The sequence below is a fragment of the Ambystoma mexicanum genome, chromosome 4q (genome assembly GCF_040938575.1).
Source record: "Ambystoma mexicanum isolate Mex_15411 chromosome 4q, UKY_AmexF1_1, whole genome shotgun sequence".
NCBI lineage: Eukaryota > Metazoa > Chordata > Amphibia > Caudata > Ambystomatidae > Ambystoma > Ambystoma mexicanum.
The window spans coordinates 436,457,582-436,477,060 of record NC_090928.1 but is presented as its reverse complement, the minus strand read 5'-3'; the positions used below and the strand labels follow the sequence as shown (position 1 = coordinate 436,477,060).

Below are 19,479 nucleotides of genomic sequence, written 5' to 3'. Positions count from 1 at the left end.
CCTTTGCACCCCATATACTTATAAGGAGGGTTTGGTGGCTGAAAATGCATTGCTTTCATGGTGATTGCATGTTGCTTGCACTTTGTACATATTACTGAATTAATAAAGGTGAACTTTTCAGAACTGGGGGTATAGCTCAGTGGTAGAGCATTTGACTGCAGATCAAGAGGTCCCTAGTTCAAATCTGGGTGCCCCCTTGTCCAATTGTTTTACCTGTAGAAATATTTTTTTAATTTAATAAATTGAAGTAAACATTTACAATCTTAGCATTTTATGTAATGAGCAACACATTTCTACATTTGAAATACTCCTGATCATCACCTGAAACATAGGGTAAACACCATTAAGCTGTTTAGGATTTCTTCGTATGATACAAGCTGTGTTTTACATTCACCCAAGTTCTACTAGTGATATTATCAGTTTGAAATAGTCCATTGGAAGCTCATATGAATGCTATAAAACTGTGGTGGAAACCAATAATATGCCCTTAATGAAATGTATTAATTTGTACAGCTGACCAGAAGTGCACTGATGTCATTAGTTCTACAAGTTCCATACAGTCACCCACTCTATCACCTTTTTAAAAAAGGGCAGTTTTCAACATTCAAGGGTTTATGTCAGTGGTAGAGCGTAGGAGTGTAGTTCAAGAAGTCCCTGTTTCATAACCATATACCCTCTTCAATAGATCGTGTTAAAATGTTTTTCAACCCAATGCACTGTAAGAAACAATAGGATATATCATCATTTCATATACAAAACAATGAACAATTGGGTTTAACTATGCTCTTAGCACAAAATCATCAAACTGCAGTAGAGAAGCAGTTACATTTTGCATAATTTGTGCATTTGACAAAAGATTTTTTTCCATGTTCCAAGATCTACATGTGATACGAAATGTATGAATTCTTGCAAAGGAAACCTCACTGTATTTTACCAAGGCAGATAAAGGACATCCTTCGCACCCCTGATACTTATAAGGAGGGTTTGGTGGCTGAACATGCATTGCTTTGATGGTGATTGTATGCTGCTTCCACTTTGTACATATTACTGAATAAATAAAGGTGAACATTTCAGAAATGGGGGTATAGCTCAGGGGTAGAGCATTTCACAGTAGATCAAAAGGTCCCTAGTTCGAATCTGGGAGCCCCCTTGTCCAACTGTTTTACCTGTAGAAATATTTTTTTAATTAAATAAATTGAAGTAAACATTTACAATCTTAGCATTTTATGTAATGAGCAACACATTTCTACATTTGAAATACTCCTGATCATCTCCTGAAACATAGGGTAAACACCATTAAGCTGTTTAGGATTTCTTCATATGATACAAGCTGTGTTTTACATTCACCCAAGTTCTACTGGTGATATGTTTAGTTTGAAATAGTCCATTGGAAGCTCATATGAATGTTATAAAACTGTGGTGGAAACCGATAATATGCCCTTAATGAAATGTATTAATTTGTACAGCTGACCAGAAGTGCACTGATGTCATTAGTTCTAGTTCTACCAGTTCCATACAGTCACCCACTCTATCACCTTTTTAAAAAAGGGCAGTTTTCAGCATTCAAGGGTTTATGTCAGTGGTAGAGCGTAGGAGTGCTTTTCAAGAAGTCCCTGTTTCATAACCATATACCCTTTTCAATAGATCCTGTTAAAATGTTTTTCAACCCAATGCACTGTAAGAAACAATAGGATATATCATCATTTCATATACAAAAAAATGAACAATTGGGTTTAACTATGCGCTTAGCACAAAATCAACAAACTGCAGGAGAGAAGCAGTTACATTTTGCAGAATTTGTGCATTTGACGAAAGATTTTTTTTCCATGTTCCAAGATCTACATGTGATACGAAATGTATGAATTCTTGCAATGGAAACCTCACTGTATTTTACCAAGGCAGATAAAGGACATCCTTCGCACCCCATATACTTATAAGGAGGGTTTGGTGGCTGAAAATGCATTGCTTTGATGGTGATTGCATGTTGCTTGCACTTTGTACATATTACTGAATTAATAAAGGTGAACTTTTCAGAACTGGGGGTATAGCTCAGTGGTAGAGCATTTGACTGCAGATCAAGAGGTTCCTATTTCAAATCTGGGTGCCCCCTTGTTCAAATGTTTTACCTGTAGAAAAAAAACATTCACAATCTTAGCATTTGATGTAATGAGCAACACATTTCTACATTTGAAATACTCCTGATCATCCCCTGAAACATAGGGTAAACACCATGAAACTGTTTAGGATTTCTTCATATAATACAAGCTGTGTTTTACATTCACCCAAATTCTACTGGTGATATTATCAGTTTGAAATAGTCCATTGGAAGCTCATATGAATGTTATAAAACTGTGGTGGAAACCAATAATATGCCCTTAATGAAATGTGTTAATTTGTACAGCTGACCAGAAGTGCACTGATGTCATTAGTACTACAAGTTCCATACAGTCACCCACTCTATCACCTTTTTAAAAAAGGACAGTTTTCAGCATTCAAGAGTTTAACTCAGTGGTAAAGCGTAGGAGTGCAGTTCAAGAAGTCCCTCTTTCATAACCATATACCCTTGTCAATAGATCCTGTTAAAATGTTTTTCAACCCAATGCACTGTAAGAAACAATTGGATATATCATCATTTCATATACAAAACAATAAACAATTGGGTTTAACTATGCTCTTAGCACAACATCAACAAACTGCAGTACAGAAGCAGTTACATTTTGCAGAATGTGTGCATTTGACAAAGATTTTTTTCCATGTTCCACGAACTACATGTGATACGAAATGTATGAATTCTTGCAATGGAAATCTCACTGTATTTTACCAAGGCGGATAAAGGACATCCTTTGCACCCCATATACTTATAAGGAGGGTTTGGTGGCTGAACATGCATTGCTTTGATGGTGATTGCATGTTGCTTCCACTTTATACATATTACTGAATAAATAAAGGTAATCATTTCAGAAATGGGGGTATAGCTCAGTGCTAGAGCATTTGACTGCAGATCAAGAGGTCCCTAGTTCAAATCTGGGTGTCCCCTTGTTCAACTGTTTTACCTGTAGAAATATTTGTTTAATTAAATAAATTGAAGTAAACATTTACAATCTTAGCATTTTATGTAATGAGCAACACATTTCTACATTTGAAATACTCCTGATCATCACCTGAAACATAGGGTAAACACCATTAAGCTGTTTATGATTTCTTCATATGATACAAGCTGTGTTTTACATTCAACCAAGTTCTACTGGTGATATGATTAGTTTGAAATAGTCCATTGGAAGCTCATATGAATGTTATAAACCTGTGGTGGAAACCGATAACATGCCCTTAATGAAATGTATTAATTTGTACAGCTGACCAGAAGTGCACTGATGTCATTAGTTCTACAAGTTCCATACAGTCACCCACTCTATCACCTTTTTAAAAAAGGGCAGTTTTCAGCATTCAAGGGTTCATGTCAGTGGTAGAGCGTAGGAGTGCTTTTCAAGAAGTCCCTGTTTCATAACCATATACCTCTTCAATAGATCCTGTTAAAATGTTTTTCAACCCAATGCACTGTAAGAAACAATAAGATATATCATCATTTCATATACAAAACAATGAACAATTGGGTTTAACTATGCTCTTAGCACAAAATCAACAAACTGCAGTAGAGAAGCAGTTACATTTTGCAGAATTTGTGCATTTGACAAAAGATTTTTTTTCCATGTTCGAAGATCTGCATGTGATACGAAATGTATGAATTCTTGCAATGGAAACCTCACTGTATTTTACCAAGGCAGATAAAGGACACCCTTCGCACCTCATATACTTATAAGGAGGGTTTGGTGGCTGAAAATGATGCAAATCACATGCTTTGATGGTGATTGCATGTTGCTTGCACTTTGTACATATTACTGAATTAATAAAGGTGAACTTTTCAGAACTGGGGGTATAGCTCAGTGGTAGAGCATTTGACTGCAGATCAAGAGGTCCCTAGTTTAAATCTGGGTGCCCCCTTGTTCAACTGTTTAACCTGTAACAATCTTAGCATTTTATGTAATGAGCAACACATTTTTACATTTGAAATACTCCTGATCATCACCTGAAACATAGGGTAAACACCATGAAACTGTTTAGGATTTCTTCATATGATACAAGCTGTGTTTTACATTCACCCAAGTTCTACTGGTGATATTATCAGTTTGAAATAGTCCATTGGAAGCTCATATGAATGTTATAAAACTGTGGTGGAAACCAATAATATGTCCTTAATGAAATGTATTAATTTCTACAGCTGACCAGAAGTGCACTGATGTCATTAGCTCTACAAGTTCCATACAGTCACCCACTCTATCACCTTTTTAAAAAAGGGCAGTTTTCAGCATTCAAGGGTTTAACTCAGTGGAAGAGCATAGGAGTGCAGTTCAAGAAGTCCCTGTTTCATAACCATATACCCTCGTCAATAGATCCTGTTAAAATGTATTTTTTAACCCAATGCACTGTAAGAAACAATAAGATATATCATCATTTCATATACAAAACAATGAACAATTGGGTTTAACTATGCTCTTAGCACAAGATTAACAAAATGCAGTAGAGAAACAGTTACGTTTTGCAGAATTTGTGCATTTGACAAAAGTTTTTTTTTCCATGTTCCAAGATCTGCATGTGATACGAAATGTATGAATTAATGCAATGGAAACCTCACTGTATTTTACCAAGGCAGATAAAGGACATCTTTTGTACCCCATATACTTATAAGGAGGGTATGGTGGCTGAAAATGCATTGCTTTGATGGTGATTGCATGTTGCTTGCACTTTGTACATATTACTGAATTAATAAAGGTGAACCTTTCAGAACTGGGGTTATAGCTCAGTGGTAGAGCATTTGACTGCAAATCAAGAGGTCCCTAGTTCAAATCTGGGTGCCCCCTTGTTCAACTGTTTTACCTGTAGAAATATTTTTTTAATTAAATAAATTGAAGTAAACATTTACAATCTTAGCATTTTATGTAATGAGCAACACATTTCTACATTTGAAATACTCCTGATCATCACCTGAAACATAGGGTAAACACCATTAAGCTGTTTAGGATTTCTTCATATGATACAAGCTGTGTTTTACATTCACCCAAGTTCTACTGGTGATATGATCAGTTTGAAATAGTCCATTGGAAGCTCATATGAATGTTATAAAACTGTGGTGGAAACCAATAATATGCCCTTAATGAAATGTATTAATTTGTACAGCTGACCAGAAGTGCTCTGATGTCATTAGTTCTACAAGTTCCATAGAGTCACCCACTCTATCACCTTTTTAGAAAAGGGCAGTTTTCAACATTGAAGGTTTTATGTCAGTGGTAGAGCGTAGGAGTGTAGTTCAAGAAGTCCCTGTTTCATAACCATATACCCTCTTCAATAGATCCTGTTAAAATGTTTTTCAACCCAATGCACTGTAAGAAACAATAGGATATATCATCATTTCATATACAAAACAATGAACAATTGGGTTTAACTATGCTCTTAGCACAAAATCAACAAACTGCAGTAGAGAAGCAGATACATTTTGCAGAATTTGTGCATTTGACACAACATTTTTTTTCCATGTTCCAAGATCTACATGTGATACGAAATGTATGAATTCTTGCAATGGAAACCTCACTGTATTTTACCAAGGCAGATAAAGGACATCCTTCGCACCCCATATACTTATAAGGAGGGTTTGGTGGCTGAAAATGCATTGCTTTGATGGTGATTGCATGTTGCTTGCACTTTGTACATATTACTGAATTAATAAAGGTGAACTTTTCAGAACTGGGGGTATAGCTCAGTGGTAGAGCATTTGACTGCAGATCAAGAAGTCCCTAGTTCAAATCTGGTTGCCCCCTTGTTCAACTGTTTTACCTGTAGAAAAAAACATTTACAATCTTAGCATTTGATGTAATGACCAACACATTTCTACATTTCAAATACTCCTGATCATCTCCTGAAACATAGGGTAAACACCATGAAACTGTTTAGGATTTCTTCATACGATACAAGCTGTGTTTTACATTCACCCAAGTTCTACTGGTGATATTATCAGTTTGAAATAGTCCATTGGAAGCTCATATGAATGTTATAAAACTGTGGTGGAAACCAGTAATATGCCCTTTAATGAAATGTATTAATTTGTACAGCTGACCAGAAGTGCACTGATGTCATTAGTTCTACAAGTTCCATACAGTCACCCACTCTATCACCTTTTTAAAAAAAGGTCAGTTTTCAACATTCAAAGGTTTAACTCAGTGGTAGAGCGTAGGAGTGTAGTTCAAGAAGTCCCTGTTTCATAACCATATACCCTCTTCAATAGATCCTGTTCAAATGTTTTTCAACCCAATGCACTGTAAGAGACAATAGGATATATCATCATTTCATATACAAAACAATGAACAATTGGGTTTAACTATGCTCTTAGCACAAAATCAACAAACTGCAGTAGAGAAGCAGTTACGTTTTGCAGAATTTGTGCATTTGACAAAAGTTTTTTTTCCATGTTCCAAGATCTACATGTGATACGAAATGTATGAATTCTTGCAATGGAAACCTCACTGTATTTTACCAAGGCAGATAAAGGACATCTTTTGTACCCCTTATACTTATAAGGAGGGTTTGGTGGCTGAACATGCATTGCTTTGATGGTGATTGCATGTTGCTTGCACTTTGTACATATTACTGAATTAATAAAGGTAAACTTTTCAGAACTAGGGGTATAGCTCAGTGGTAGAGCATTTGACTGCAGATCAAGAGGTTCCTAGTTCAAACCTGGGTGCCCCCTTGTTCAACTGTTTTATCTGTAGAAATATTTGTTTAATTAAATAAATTGAAGTAAACATTTACAATCTTAGCATTTTATGTACTGAGCAACACATTTCTACATTTGAAATACTCCTGATCATCACCTGAAACATAGGGTAAACACCATTAAGCTGTTTAGGATTTCTTCATATGATACAAGCTGTGTTTTACATTCAACCAAGTTTTACTGGTGATATGATTAGTTTGAAATAGTCCATTGGAAGCTCATATGAATGTTATACAACTGTGGTGGAAACCAATAACATGCCCTTAATGAAATGTATTAATTTTTACAGCTGACCAGAAGTGCACTGATGTCATTAGTTCTACAAGTTCCATACAGTCACCCACTCTATCACCTTTTTAAAAAAGGGCAGTTTTCAGCATTCAAGGGTATATGTCAGTGGTAGAGCGTAGGAGTGCTTTTCAAGAAGTCCCTGTTTCATAACCATATACCTCTTCAATAGATCCTGTTAAAATGTTTTTCAACCCAGTGCACTGTAAGAAACAATAGGATATATCATCATTTCATATACAAAACAATGAACAATTGGGTTTAACTATACTCTTAGCACAAAATCAACAAACTGCAGTAGAGAAGCAGTTACATTTTGCAGAATTTGTGCATTTGACAAAAGATTTTTTTTCCATGTTCCAAGATCTACATGTGATACGAAATGTATGAATTCTTGCAATGGAAACCTCACTGTATTTTACCAAGGCAGATAAAGGACATCCTTCGCACCCCATATACTTATAAGGAGGGTTTGGTGGCTGAAAATGCATTGCTTTGATGGTGATTGCATGTTGCTTGCACTTTGTACATATTACAGAATTACTAAAGGGGAACTTGTCAGAGCTGGGGGTATAGCTCAGTGGTAAAGAATTTGACTGCAGATCAAGAGGTCCCTAGTTCAAATCTGGGTGCCCCCTTGTTCAACTTTTTTACCTGTAGAAAAAAACATTTACAATCTTAGCATTTGATGTAATGAGCAACACATTTCTACATTTGAAATACTCCTGATCATCTCCTGAAACATAGGGTAAACACCATGAAACTGTTTAGGATTTCTTCATATGATTCAAGCTGTGTTTTACATTCACCCAAGTTCTACTGGTGATATTATCAGTTTGAAATAGTCCATTGGAAGCTCATATGAATGTTATAAAACTGTGGTGGAAACCAATAATATGCCCTTAATGAAATGTATTAATTTGTACAGCTGACCAGAAGTGCACTGATGTCATTAGTTCTACAAGTTCCATAAAGTCACCCACTCTATCACCTTTTTAAAAAAGGGCAGTTTTCAGCATTCAAGGGTTTAACTCAGTGGTAGAGCGTAGGAGTGCAGTTCAAGAAGTCCTTGTTTCATAACCATATACCCTCGTCAATAGATCCTGTTAAAATGTTTTTCAACCCAATGCACTGTAAGAAACAATAGGATATATCATCATTTCATATAAAAAACAATGAACAATTGGGTTTAACTATGCTCTTAGCACAAAATCAACAAACTGCAGTAGAGAAGCAGTTACGTTTTGCAGAATTTGTGCATTTGACAAAAGATTTTTTTTCCATGTTCCAAGATCTACATGTGATACGAAATGTATGAATTCTTGCAATGGAAACCTCACTGTATTTTACCAAGGCAGATAAAGGACATCTTTTGTACCCCTTATACCTATAAGGAGGGTTTGGTGGCTGAAAATGAATTGCTTTGATGGTGATTGCATGTTGCTTCCACTTTGTACATATTACTGAATAAATGAAGGTGAACATTTCAGAAATGGGGTTATAGCACAGGGGTAGAGCATTTCACTGCAGATCAAGAGGTCCCTAGTTCAAATCTGGGTGCCCCCTTGTCCAACTGTTTTACCTGTAGAAATATCTTTTTAATTAAATAAATTGAAGTAAACATTTACAATCTTAGCATTTTATGTAATGAGCAACACATTTCTACATTTGAAATACTCCTGATCATCACCTGAAACATAGGGTAAACACCATTAAGCTGTTTAGGATTTCTTCATATGATACAAGCTGTGTTTTACATTCACCCAATTTCTACTGGAGATATTATCAGTTTGAAATAGTCCATTGGAAGCTCATATGAATGTTATGAAACTGTGGTGGAAACCAATAATATGCCCTTAATGAAATGTATTAATTTGTACAGCTGACCAGAAGTGCACTGATGTCATTAGTTCTACAAGTTCCATACAGTCACCCACTCTATCACCTTTTTAAAAAATGACAGTTTTCAACATTCAAGGGTTTGTGTCAGTAGTAGAGCGTAGGAGTATAGTTCAAGAAGTCCCTGTTTCATAACCATATTCCCTCTTCAATAGATCCTGTTAAAATGTGTTTCAACCCAATGCACTGTAAGAAACAATAGGATATATCATCATTTCATATACAAAACAATGAACAATTGGGTTTAACTATGCTCTTAGCACAAAATCAACAAACTGCAGTAGAGCAGCAGGTACATTTTGCAGAATGTGTGCATTTGACAAAGATTTTTTTTCCATGTTCCAAGATGTACATGTGATACGAAATGTATGAATTCTTGCAATGGAAATCTCACTGTATTTTACCAAGGCAGATAAAGGACATCCTTTGCACCCCATATACTTATAAGGAGGGTTTGGTGGCTGAAAATGCATTGCTTTGATGGTGATTGCATGTTGCTTGCACTTTGTACATATTACTGAATTAATAAAGGTAAACTTTTCAGAACTGGGGGTATAGCTCAGTGGTAGAGCATTTGACTGCAGATCAAGAGGTCCCTAGTTCAAATCTGGGTGCCCCCTTGTTCAACTTTTTTATCTGTAGAAATATTTGTTTAATTAAATAAATTGAAGTAAACATTTACAATCTTAGCATTTTATGTAATGAGCAACACATTTCTACATTTGAAATAGTCCTGATCATCACCTGAAACATAGGGTAAACACCATTAAGCTGTTTAGGATTTCTTCATATGGTACAAGCTGTGTTTTACATTCAACCAAGTTCTACTGGTGATATGATTAGTTTGAAATAGCCAATTGGAAGCTCATATGAATGTTATAAAACTGTGGTGGAAACCAATAACATGCCCTTAATGAAATGTATTAATTTTTACAGCTGACCAGAAGTGCACTGATGTCATTAGTTCTACAAGTTCCATACAGTCACCCACTCTATCACCTTTTTAAAAAAGGGCAGTTTTCAGCATTCAAGGGTATATGTCAGTGGTAGAGCGTAGGAGTGCTTTTCAAGAAGTCCCTGTTTCATAACCATATACCTCTTCAATAGATCCTGTTAAAATGTTTTTCAACCCAGTGCACTATAAGAAACAATAGGATATATCATCATTTCATATACAAAACAATGAACAATTGGGTTTAACTATGCTCTTAGCACAAGATCAACAAAATGCAGTAGAGAAAGAGTTACGTTTTGCAGAATGTGTGCATTTGACAAAAGTTTTTTTTCCATGTTCCAAGATCTACATGTGATACGAAATGTATGAATTAATGTAATGGAAACCTTACTGTATTTTACCAAGGCAGATAAAGGACATCCTTTGCACCCCATATACTTATAAGGAGGGTTTGGTGGCTGAAAATGCATTGCTTTGATGGTGATTGCATGTTGCTTGCACTTTGTACATATTACTGAATTAATAAAGGTAAACTTTTCAGAACTGGGGGTATAGCTCAGTGGTAGAGCATTTGACAAAAGGTCCCTAGTTGAAATCTGGGTGCCCCCTTGTTCAACTGTTTTATCTGTAGAAATATTTGTTTAATTAAATAAATTGAAGTAAACATTTACAATCTTACCATTTTATGTAATGAGCAACACATTTCTACATTTGAAAAACTCCTGATCATCACCTGAAACATAGAGTAAACACCATTAAGCTGTTTAGGATTTCTTCATATGATACAAGCTGTGTTTTACATTCAACCAAGTTCTACTGGTGATTTGATTAGTTTGAAATAGTCCATTGGAAGCTCATATGAATGTTATATAACTGTGGTGGAAACCAATAACATGCCCTTAATGAAATGTATTAATTTTTACAGCTGACCAGAAGTGCACTGATGTCATTAGTTCTACAAGTTCCATACAGTCACCCACTCTATCACCTTTTTAAAAAAGGGCAGTTTTCAGCATTCAAGGGTATATGTCAGTGGTAGAGCGTAGGAGTGCTTTTCAAGAAGTCCCTGTTTCATAACCATATACCTCTTCAATAGATCCTGTTAAAATGTTTTTCAACCCAGTGCACTGTAAGAAACAATAGGATATATCATCATTTCATATACAAAACAATGAACAATTGGGTTTAACTATGCTCTTAGCACAAGATCAACAAAATGCAGTAGAGAAACAGTTACGTTTTGCAGAATGTGTGCATTTGACAAAAGTTTTTTTTCCATGTTCCAAGATCTACATGTGATACGAAATGTATGAATTAATGCAATGTAAACCTCACTGTATTTTACCAAGGCAGATAAAGGACATCGTTTGCACCCCATATACTTATAAGGAGGTTATGGTGGCTGAAAATGCATTGCTTTGATGGTGATTGCATGTTGCTTGCACTTTGTACATATTACTGAATTAATAAAGGTGAACTTTTCAGAACGGGGGGTATAGCTCAGTGGTAGAGCATTTGACTGCATATCCAGAGGTCCCTAGTTCAAATCTGGGTGCCCCCTTGTTCAACTGTTTTACCTGTAGAAATATGTTTTTAATTAAATACATTGATGAAAACATTTACAATCTTAGCATTTTATGTAATGAGCAACACATTTCTACATTAGAAATACTCCTGATCATCTCCTGAAACATAGGGTAAACACCATGAAACTGTTTAGGATTTCTTCATATGATACAAGCTGTGTTTTACATTCACCCAAGTTCTGCTGGTGATATTATCAGTTTGAAATAGTCCATTGGAAGCACATATGAATGTTATAAAACTGTGGTGGAAACCAATGATATGCCCTTAATGAAATGTATTCATTTGTACAGTTGACCAGAAGTGCACTGATGTCATTAGTTCTACAAGTTCCATACAGTCACCCACTCTATCAGGAGTGCTTTTCAAGATGTCCCTGTTTCATAACCATATACCCTCTTCAATAGATCCTGTTAAAATGTTTTTCAACCCAATGCACTCTAAGAAACAATAGGATATATCATCATTTCATATACAAAACAATGAACAATTGGGTTTAACTATGCTCTTAGCACAAAATCAACAAACTGCAGTAGAGAAGCAGTTACATTTTGCAGAATTTGTGCATTTGACAAAATATTTTTTTTCCATGTTCCAAGATCTACATGTGATATGAAATGTATGAATTCTTGCAATGGAAACCTCACTGTAATTTACCAAGGCAGATAAAGGACATCCTTCGCACCCCTGATACTTATAAGGAGGGTTTGGTGGCTGAACATGCATTGCTTTGATGGTGATTGCATGTTGCTTCCACTTTGTACATATTCCTGAATTAATAAAGGTGAACTTTTCAGACCTGGGTGTATAGCTCAGTGGTAGAGCATTTGGCTGCAGATCAAGTGGTCTCTAATTCAAATCTGGGTGCTCCCTTGTTCAACTGTTTTACCTGTAGAAATATTTTTTAATTAAATAAATTGAAGAAAACATTTACAATCTTAGCATTTTATGTAATGAGCAACACATTTCTACATTTGAAATACTCCTGATCATCTCCTGAAACATAGGGTAAACACCATGAAACTGTTTAGGATTCCTTCATATGACACAAGCTGTGTTTTACATTCACCCAAGTTCTACTGGTGATATTATCAGTTTGAAATAGTCCATTGGAAGCTCATATGAATGTTATAAAACTGTGGTGGAAACCAATAATATGCCCTTAATGAAATGTATTAATTTGTACAGCTGACCAGAAGTGCACTGATGTCATTAGATCTACAAGTTCCATACAATCACCCACTCTATCACCTTTTTAAAAATGGGCAGTTTTCAGCATTCAAGGGTTTATGTCAGTGGTAGAGCGTAGGAGTGCTTTTCAAGAAGTCCCTGTTTCATAACCATATACCCTCTTCAATAGATCCTGTTAAAATGTTTTTCAACCCAATGCACTCTAAGAAACAATAGGATATATCATCATTTCACATATAAAACAATGAACAATTGGGTTTAACTATGCTCTTTGCACAGAATCAACAAACTGCAGTAGAGAAGCAGTTACATTTTGCAGAATTTGTGCATTTGACAAAAGATTTTTTTCCATGTTCCAAGATCTACTTGTGATACGAAATGTATGAATTCTTGCAATGGAAATCTCACTGTATTTTACCAAGGCAGATAAAGGACATCCTTCGCACCCCATATACTTATAAGGAGGGTTTGGTGGCTGAAAATGCATTGCTTTGATGGTGATTGCATGTTGCTTGCACTTTGTACATATTACTGAATTAATAAAGGTCCTCTTTTCAGAACTGGGGGTATAGCTCAGTGGCAGAGCATTTAACTGCAGATCAAGAGGTCCCTAGTTCAAATCTGGGTGCCCCCTTGTTCAACTGTTTAACCTGTAGAAATATTTTTTTAAATAAATTGAAGAAAACATTTACAATCTTAGCATTTTATGTAATGAGCAACACATTTCTACATTTGAAATACTCCTGATCATCTCCTGAAACATTGGGTAAACACCATGAAACTGTTTAGGATTTCTTCATATGATACAAGCTGTGTTTTACATTCACCCAAGTTCTACTGGTGATATTATCAGTTTGAAATAGTCCATTGGAAGCTCATATGAATGTTATAAAACTGTGGTGGAAACCAATAATATGCCCTTAATGAAATTTATTAATTTGTACAGCTGACCAGAAGTGCACTGATGTCATTAGTTCTACAAGTTCCATACAGTCACCCACTCTATCACCTTTTTAAAAAAGGGCAGTTTTCAGCATTCAAGGGTTTAACTCAGTGGAAGACCATAGGAGTGCAGTTCAAGAAGTCCCTGTTTCATAACCATATACCCTCGTCAATAGATCCTGTTAAAATGTATTTTTTAACCCAATGCATTGTAAGAAACAATAAGATATATCATCATTTCATATACAAAACAATGAACAATTGGGTTTAACTATGCTCTTAGCACAAGATCAACAAAATGCAGTAGAGAAACAGATACGTTTTGCAGAATGTGTGCATTTGACAAAAGTTTTTTTTTCCATGTTCCAAGATCTACTTGTCATACGAAATGTATGAATTAATGCAATGGAAACCTCACTGTATTTTACCAAGGCAGATAAAGAACATCTTTTGTACCCCATATACTTATAAGGAGGGTATGGTGGCTGAAAATGCATTGCTTTGATGGTGATTGCATGTTGCTTGCACTTTGTACATATTACTGAATTAATAAAGGTGAACTTTTCAGAACTGGGGGTATAGCTCAGTGGTAGAGCATTTGACTGCATATCAAGAGGTCCCTCGTTCAAATCTGGGTGCCCCCTTGTTCAACTGTTTTACCTGTAGAAATATGTTTTTAATTAAATAAATTGATGAAAACATTTACAATCTTAGCATTTTATGTAATGAGCAACACATTTCTATATTAGAAATACTCCTGATCATCTCCTGAAACATAGGGTAAACACCATGAAACTGTTTAGGATTTCTTCATATGATACAAGCTGTGTTTTACATTCACCCAAGTTCTGCTGGTGATATTATCAGTTTGAAATAGTCCATTGGAAGCACATATGAATGTTATAAAACTGTGGTGGAAACCAATGATATGCCCTTAATGAAATGTATTCATTTGTACAGTTGACCAGAAGTGCACTGATGTCATTAGTTCTACAAGTTCCATACAGTCACCCACTCTATCAGGAGTGCTTTTCAAGAAGTCCCTGTTTCATAACCATATACCCTCTTCAATAGATCCTGTTAAAATGTTTTTCAACCCAATGCACTCTAAGAAACAATAGGATATATCATCATTTCATATACAAAACAATGAACAATTGGGTTTAACTATGCTCTTAGCACAAAATCAACAAACTGCAGTAGAGAAGCAGTTACATTTTGCAGAATTTGTGCATTTGACAAAAGATTTTTTTCCATGTTCCAAGATCTACTTGTGATACGAAATGTATGAATTCTTGCAATGGAAATCTCACTGTATTTTACCAAGGCAGATAAAGGACATCCTTCGCACCCCATATACTTATAAGGAGGGTTTGGTGGCTGAAACTGCATTGCTTTGATGGTGATTGCATGTTGCTTGCACTTTGTACATATTACTGAATTAATAAAGGTCCTTTTTTCAGAACTGGGGGTATAGCTTAGTGGCAGAGCATTTAACTGCAGATCAAGAGGTCCCTAGTTCAAATCTGGGTGCCCCCTTGTTCAACTGTTTTACCTGTAGACATATTTTTTTTAATAAATTGAAGAAAACATTTACAATCTTAGCATTTTATGTAATGAGCAACACATTTCTACATTTGAAATACTCCTGATCATCTCCTGAAACATTGGGTAAACACCATGAAACTGTTTAGGATTTCTTCATATGATACAAGCTGTGTTTTACATTCACCCAAGTTCTACTGGTGATATTATCAGTTTGAAATAGTCCATTGGAAGCTCATATGAATGTTATAAAACTGTGGTGGAAACCAATAATATGCCCTTAATGAAATGTATTAATTTGTACAGCTGACCAGAAGTGCACTGATGTCATTAGTTCTACAAGTTCCATACAGTCACCCACTCTATCACCTTTTTAAAAAAGGGCAGTTTTCAGCATTCAAGGGTTTAACTCAGTGAAGACCATAGGAGTGCAGTTCAAGAAGTCCCTGTTTCATAACCATATACCCTCGTCAATAGATCCTGTTAAAATGTATTTTTTAACCCAATGCATTGTAAGAAACAATAAGATATATCATCATTTCATATACAAAACAATGAACAATTGGGTTTAACTATGCTCTTAGCACAAGATCAACAAAATGCAGTAGAGAAACAGATACGTTTTGCAGAATGTGTGCATTTGACAAAAGTTTTTTTTTCCATGTTCCAAGATCTACTTGTCATACGAAATGTATGAATTAATGCAATGGAAACCTCACTGTATTTTACCAAGGCAGATAAAGAACATCTTTTGTACCCCATATACTTATAAGGAGGGTATGGTGGCTGAAAATGCATTGCTTTGATGGTGATTGCATGTTGCTTGCACTTTGTACATATTACTGAATTAATAAAGGTGAACTTTTCAGAACTGGGGTATAGCTCAGTGGTAGAGCATTTGACTGCATATCAAGAGGTCCCTCGTTCAAATCTGGGTGCCCCCTTGTTCAACTGTTTTACCTGTAGAAATATGTTTTTAATTAAATAAATTGATGAAAACATTTACAATCTTAGCATTGTATGTAATGAGCAACAAATTTCTACATTAGAAATACTCCTGATCATCTCCTGAAACATAGGGTAAACACCATGAAACTGTTTAGGATTTCTTCATATGATACAAGCTGTGTTTTACATTCACCCAAGTTCTGGTGGTGATATTATCAGTTTGAAATGGTCCATTTGAAGCTCATATGAATGTTATAAAACTGTGGTGGAAACCAATGATACGCCCTTAATGAAATGTATTCATTTGTACAGTTGACCAGAAGTGCACTGATGTCATTAGTTCTACAAGTTCCATACAGTCACCCACTCTATCACCTTTTTAAAAAAGGGCAGTTTTAAGCATTCAAGGGTTTATGTCAGTGGTAGAGCGTAGGAGTGCTTTTCAAGAAGTCCTTGTTTCATAACCATATACCTTCTTCAATAGATCCTGTTAAAATGTTTTTCAACCCTGTGCACTGTAGGAAACAATAGGATATATCATCATTTCATATACAAAACAATGAACAATTGGGTTTAACTATGCTCTTAGCACAAAATCAACAAACTGCAGTAGAGAAGCAGTTACATTTTGCAGAATTTGTGCATTTGACAAAAGATTTTTTTTCCATGTTCCAAGATCTACATGTGATACGAAATGTATGAATTCTTGCAATGGAAACCTAACTGTATTTTACCAAGGCAGATAAAGGACATCCTTCGCACCCCTGATACTTATAAGGAGGGTTTGGTGGCTGAACATGCATTGCTTTGATGGTGTTTGCATGTTGCTTCCACTTTGTACATATTACTGAATAAATAAAGGTGATCATTTCAGAAATGGGGGTATAGCTCAGGGGTAGAGCATTTCACTGTAGATCAAAAGGTCCCTAGTTCAAATCTGGGTGCCCCCTTGTCCAACTGTTTTACCTGTAGAAAAAAACATTTACAATCTTAGCATTTGATGTAATGAGCAACACATTTCTACATTTGAAATACTCCTGATCATCACCTGAAACATAGGGTAAACACCATTAAGCTGTTTAGGATTTCTTCATATGATACAAGCTGTGTTTTACATTCACCCAAGTTCTACTGGTGATATGATTAGTTTGAAATAGTCCATTGGAAGCTCATATGAATGTTATAAAACTGTGGTGGAAACCAATAATATGCCCTTAATGAAATGTATTAATTTGTACAGCTGACCAGAAGTGCACTGATGTCATTAGTTCTACAAGTTCCATACAGTCACGCACTCTATCACCTTTTTAAAAAAGGGCAGTTTTCAACATTCAAGGGTTTATGTCAGTGGTAGAGCGTAGGAGTGTAGTTCAAGAAGTCCCTGTTTCATAACCATATACCCTCTTCAATAGATCCTGTTAAAATGTTTTTCAACCCAGTGCACTGTAAGAAACAAAAGGATATATCATCATTTCATATACAAAACAATGAACAATTGGGTTTAACTATGCTCTTAGCACAAGATCAACAAAATGCAGTAGAGAAACAGTTACGTTTTGCAGAATGTGTGCATTTGACAAAAGTTTTTTTTCCATGTTCCAAGATCTACATGTGATACGAAATGTATGAATTAATGCAATGTAAACCTCACTGTATTTTACCAAGGCAGATAAAGGACATCGTTTGCACCCCATATACTTATAAGGAGGGTATGGTGGCTGAAAATGCATTGCTTTGATGGTGATTGCATGTTGCTTGCACTTTGTACATATTACTGAATTAATAAAGGTGAACTTTTCAGAACGGGGGGTATAGCTCAGTGGTAGAGCATTTGACTGCATTTCAAGAGGTCCCTAGTTCAAATCTGGGTGCCCCCTTGTTCAACTGTTTTACCTGTAGAAATATGTTTTTAATTAAATAAATTGATGAAAACATTTACAATCTTAGCATTTTATGTAATGAGCAACACATTTCTACATTAGAAATACTCCTGATCATCTCCTGAAACATAGGGTAAACACCATGAAACTGTTTAGGATTTCTTCATATGATACAAGCTGTGTTTTACATTCACCCAAGTTCTGCTGGTGATATTATCAGTTTGAAATAGTCCATTGGAAGCACATATGAATGTTATAAAACTGTGGTGGAAACCAATGATATGCCCTTAATGAAATGTATTCATTTGTACAGTTGACCAGAAGTGCACTGATGTCATTAGTTCTACAAGTTCCATACAGTCACCCACTCTATCAGGAGTGCTTTTCAAGAAGTCCCTGTTTCATAACCATATACCCTCTTCAATAGATCCTGTTAAAATGTTTTTCAACCCAATGCACTCTAAGAAACAATAGGATATATCATCATTTCATATACAAAACAATGAACAATTGGGTTTAACTATGCTCTTAGCACAAAATCAACAAACTGCAGTAGAGAAGCAGTTACATTTTGCAGAATTTGTGCATTTGACAAAATATTTTTTTTCCATGTTCCAAGATCTACATGTGATACGAAATGTATGAATTCTTGCAATGGAAACCTCACTGTAATTTACCAAGGCAGATAAAGGACATCCTTCGCACCCCTGATACTTATAAGGAGGGTTTGGTGGCTGAACATGCATTGCTTTGATGGTGATTGCATGTTGCTTCCACTTTGTACATATTCCTGAATTAATAAAGGTGAACTTTTCAGACCTGGGGGTATAGCTCAGTGGTAGAGCATTTGGCTGCAGATCAAGTGGTCTCTAGTTCAAATCTGGGTGCCCCCTTGTTCAACTGTTTTACCTGTAGAAATATTTTTTAATTAAATAAATTGAAGAAAACATTCACAATCTTAGCATTTTATGTAATGAGCAACACATTTCTACATTTGAAATACTCCTGATCATCTCCTGAAACATAGGGTAAACACCATGAAACTGTTTAGGATTCCTTCATATGACACAAGCTGTGTTTTACATTCACCCAAGTTCTACTGGTGATATTATCAGTTTGAAATAGTCCATTGGAAGCTCATATGAATGTTATAAAACTGTGGTGGAAACCAATAATATGCCCTTAATGAAATGTATTAATTTGTACAGCTGACCAGAAGTGCACTGATGTCATTAGATCTACAAGTTCCATACAGTCACCCACTCTATCACCTTTTTAAAAATGGGCAGTTTTCAGCATTCAAGGGTTTATGTCAGTGGTAGAGCATAGGAGTGCTTTTCAAGAAGTCCCTGTTTCATAACCATATACCCTCTTCAATAGATCCTGTTAAAATGTTTTTCAACCCAATGCATTCTAAGAAA

The 19,479-nt window shown here is 35.5% G+C and overlaps 6 non-coding genes across 6 annotated transcripts; all 6 read left to right on the top strand.

The window, feature by feature from the left end:
• Positions 1–125: 125 nt before the first annotated feature.
• TRNAC-GCA (transfer RNA cysteine (anticodon GCA)) lies at positions 126–197 on the top strand. Its single transcript has one exon. It is a non-coding gene; the product is annotated as a tRNA-Cys (tRNA).
• Positions 198–3,927: 3,730 nt separating this feature from the next.
• On the top strand, positions 3,928–3,999 carry TRNAC-GCA (transfer RNA cysteine (anticodon GCA)). Its single transcript has one exon. It is a non-coding gene; the product is annotated as a tRNA-Cys (tRNA).
• Positions 4,000–4,844: 845 nt separating this feature from the next.
• On the top strand, positions 4,845–4,916 carry TRNAC-GCA (transfer RNA cysteine (anticodon GCA)). The gene has a single exon. It is a non-coding gene; the product is annotated as a tRNA-Cys (tRNA).
• A 1,811-nt stretch (positions 4,917–6,727) lies between these two features.
• TRNAC-GCA (transfer RNA cysteine (anticodon GCA)) lies at positions 6,728–6,799 on the top strand. The gene has a single exon. It is a non-coding gene; the product is annotated as a tRNA-Cys (tRNA).
• Positions 6,800–9,561: 2,762 nt separating this feature from the next.
• Positions 9,562–9,633, top strand: TRNAC-GCA (transfer RNA cysteine (anticodon GCA)). Its single transcript has one exon. It is a non-coding gene; the product is annotated as a tRNA-Cys (tRNA).
• Positions 9,634–17,983: 8,350 nt separating this feature from the next.
• On the top strand, positions 17,984–18,055 carry TRNAC-GCA (transfer RNA cysteine (anticodon GCA)). The gene has a single exon. It is a non-coding gene; the product is annotated as a tRNA-Cys (tRNA).
• The last annotated feature ends 1,424 nt before the right edge of the window (positions 18,056–19,479 follow it).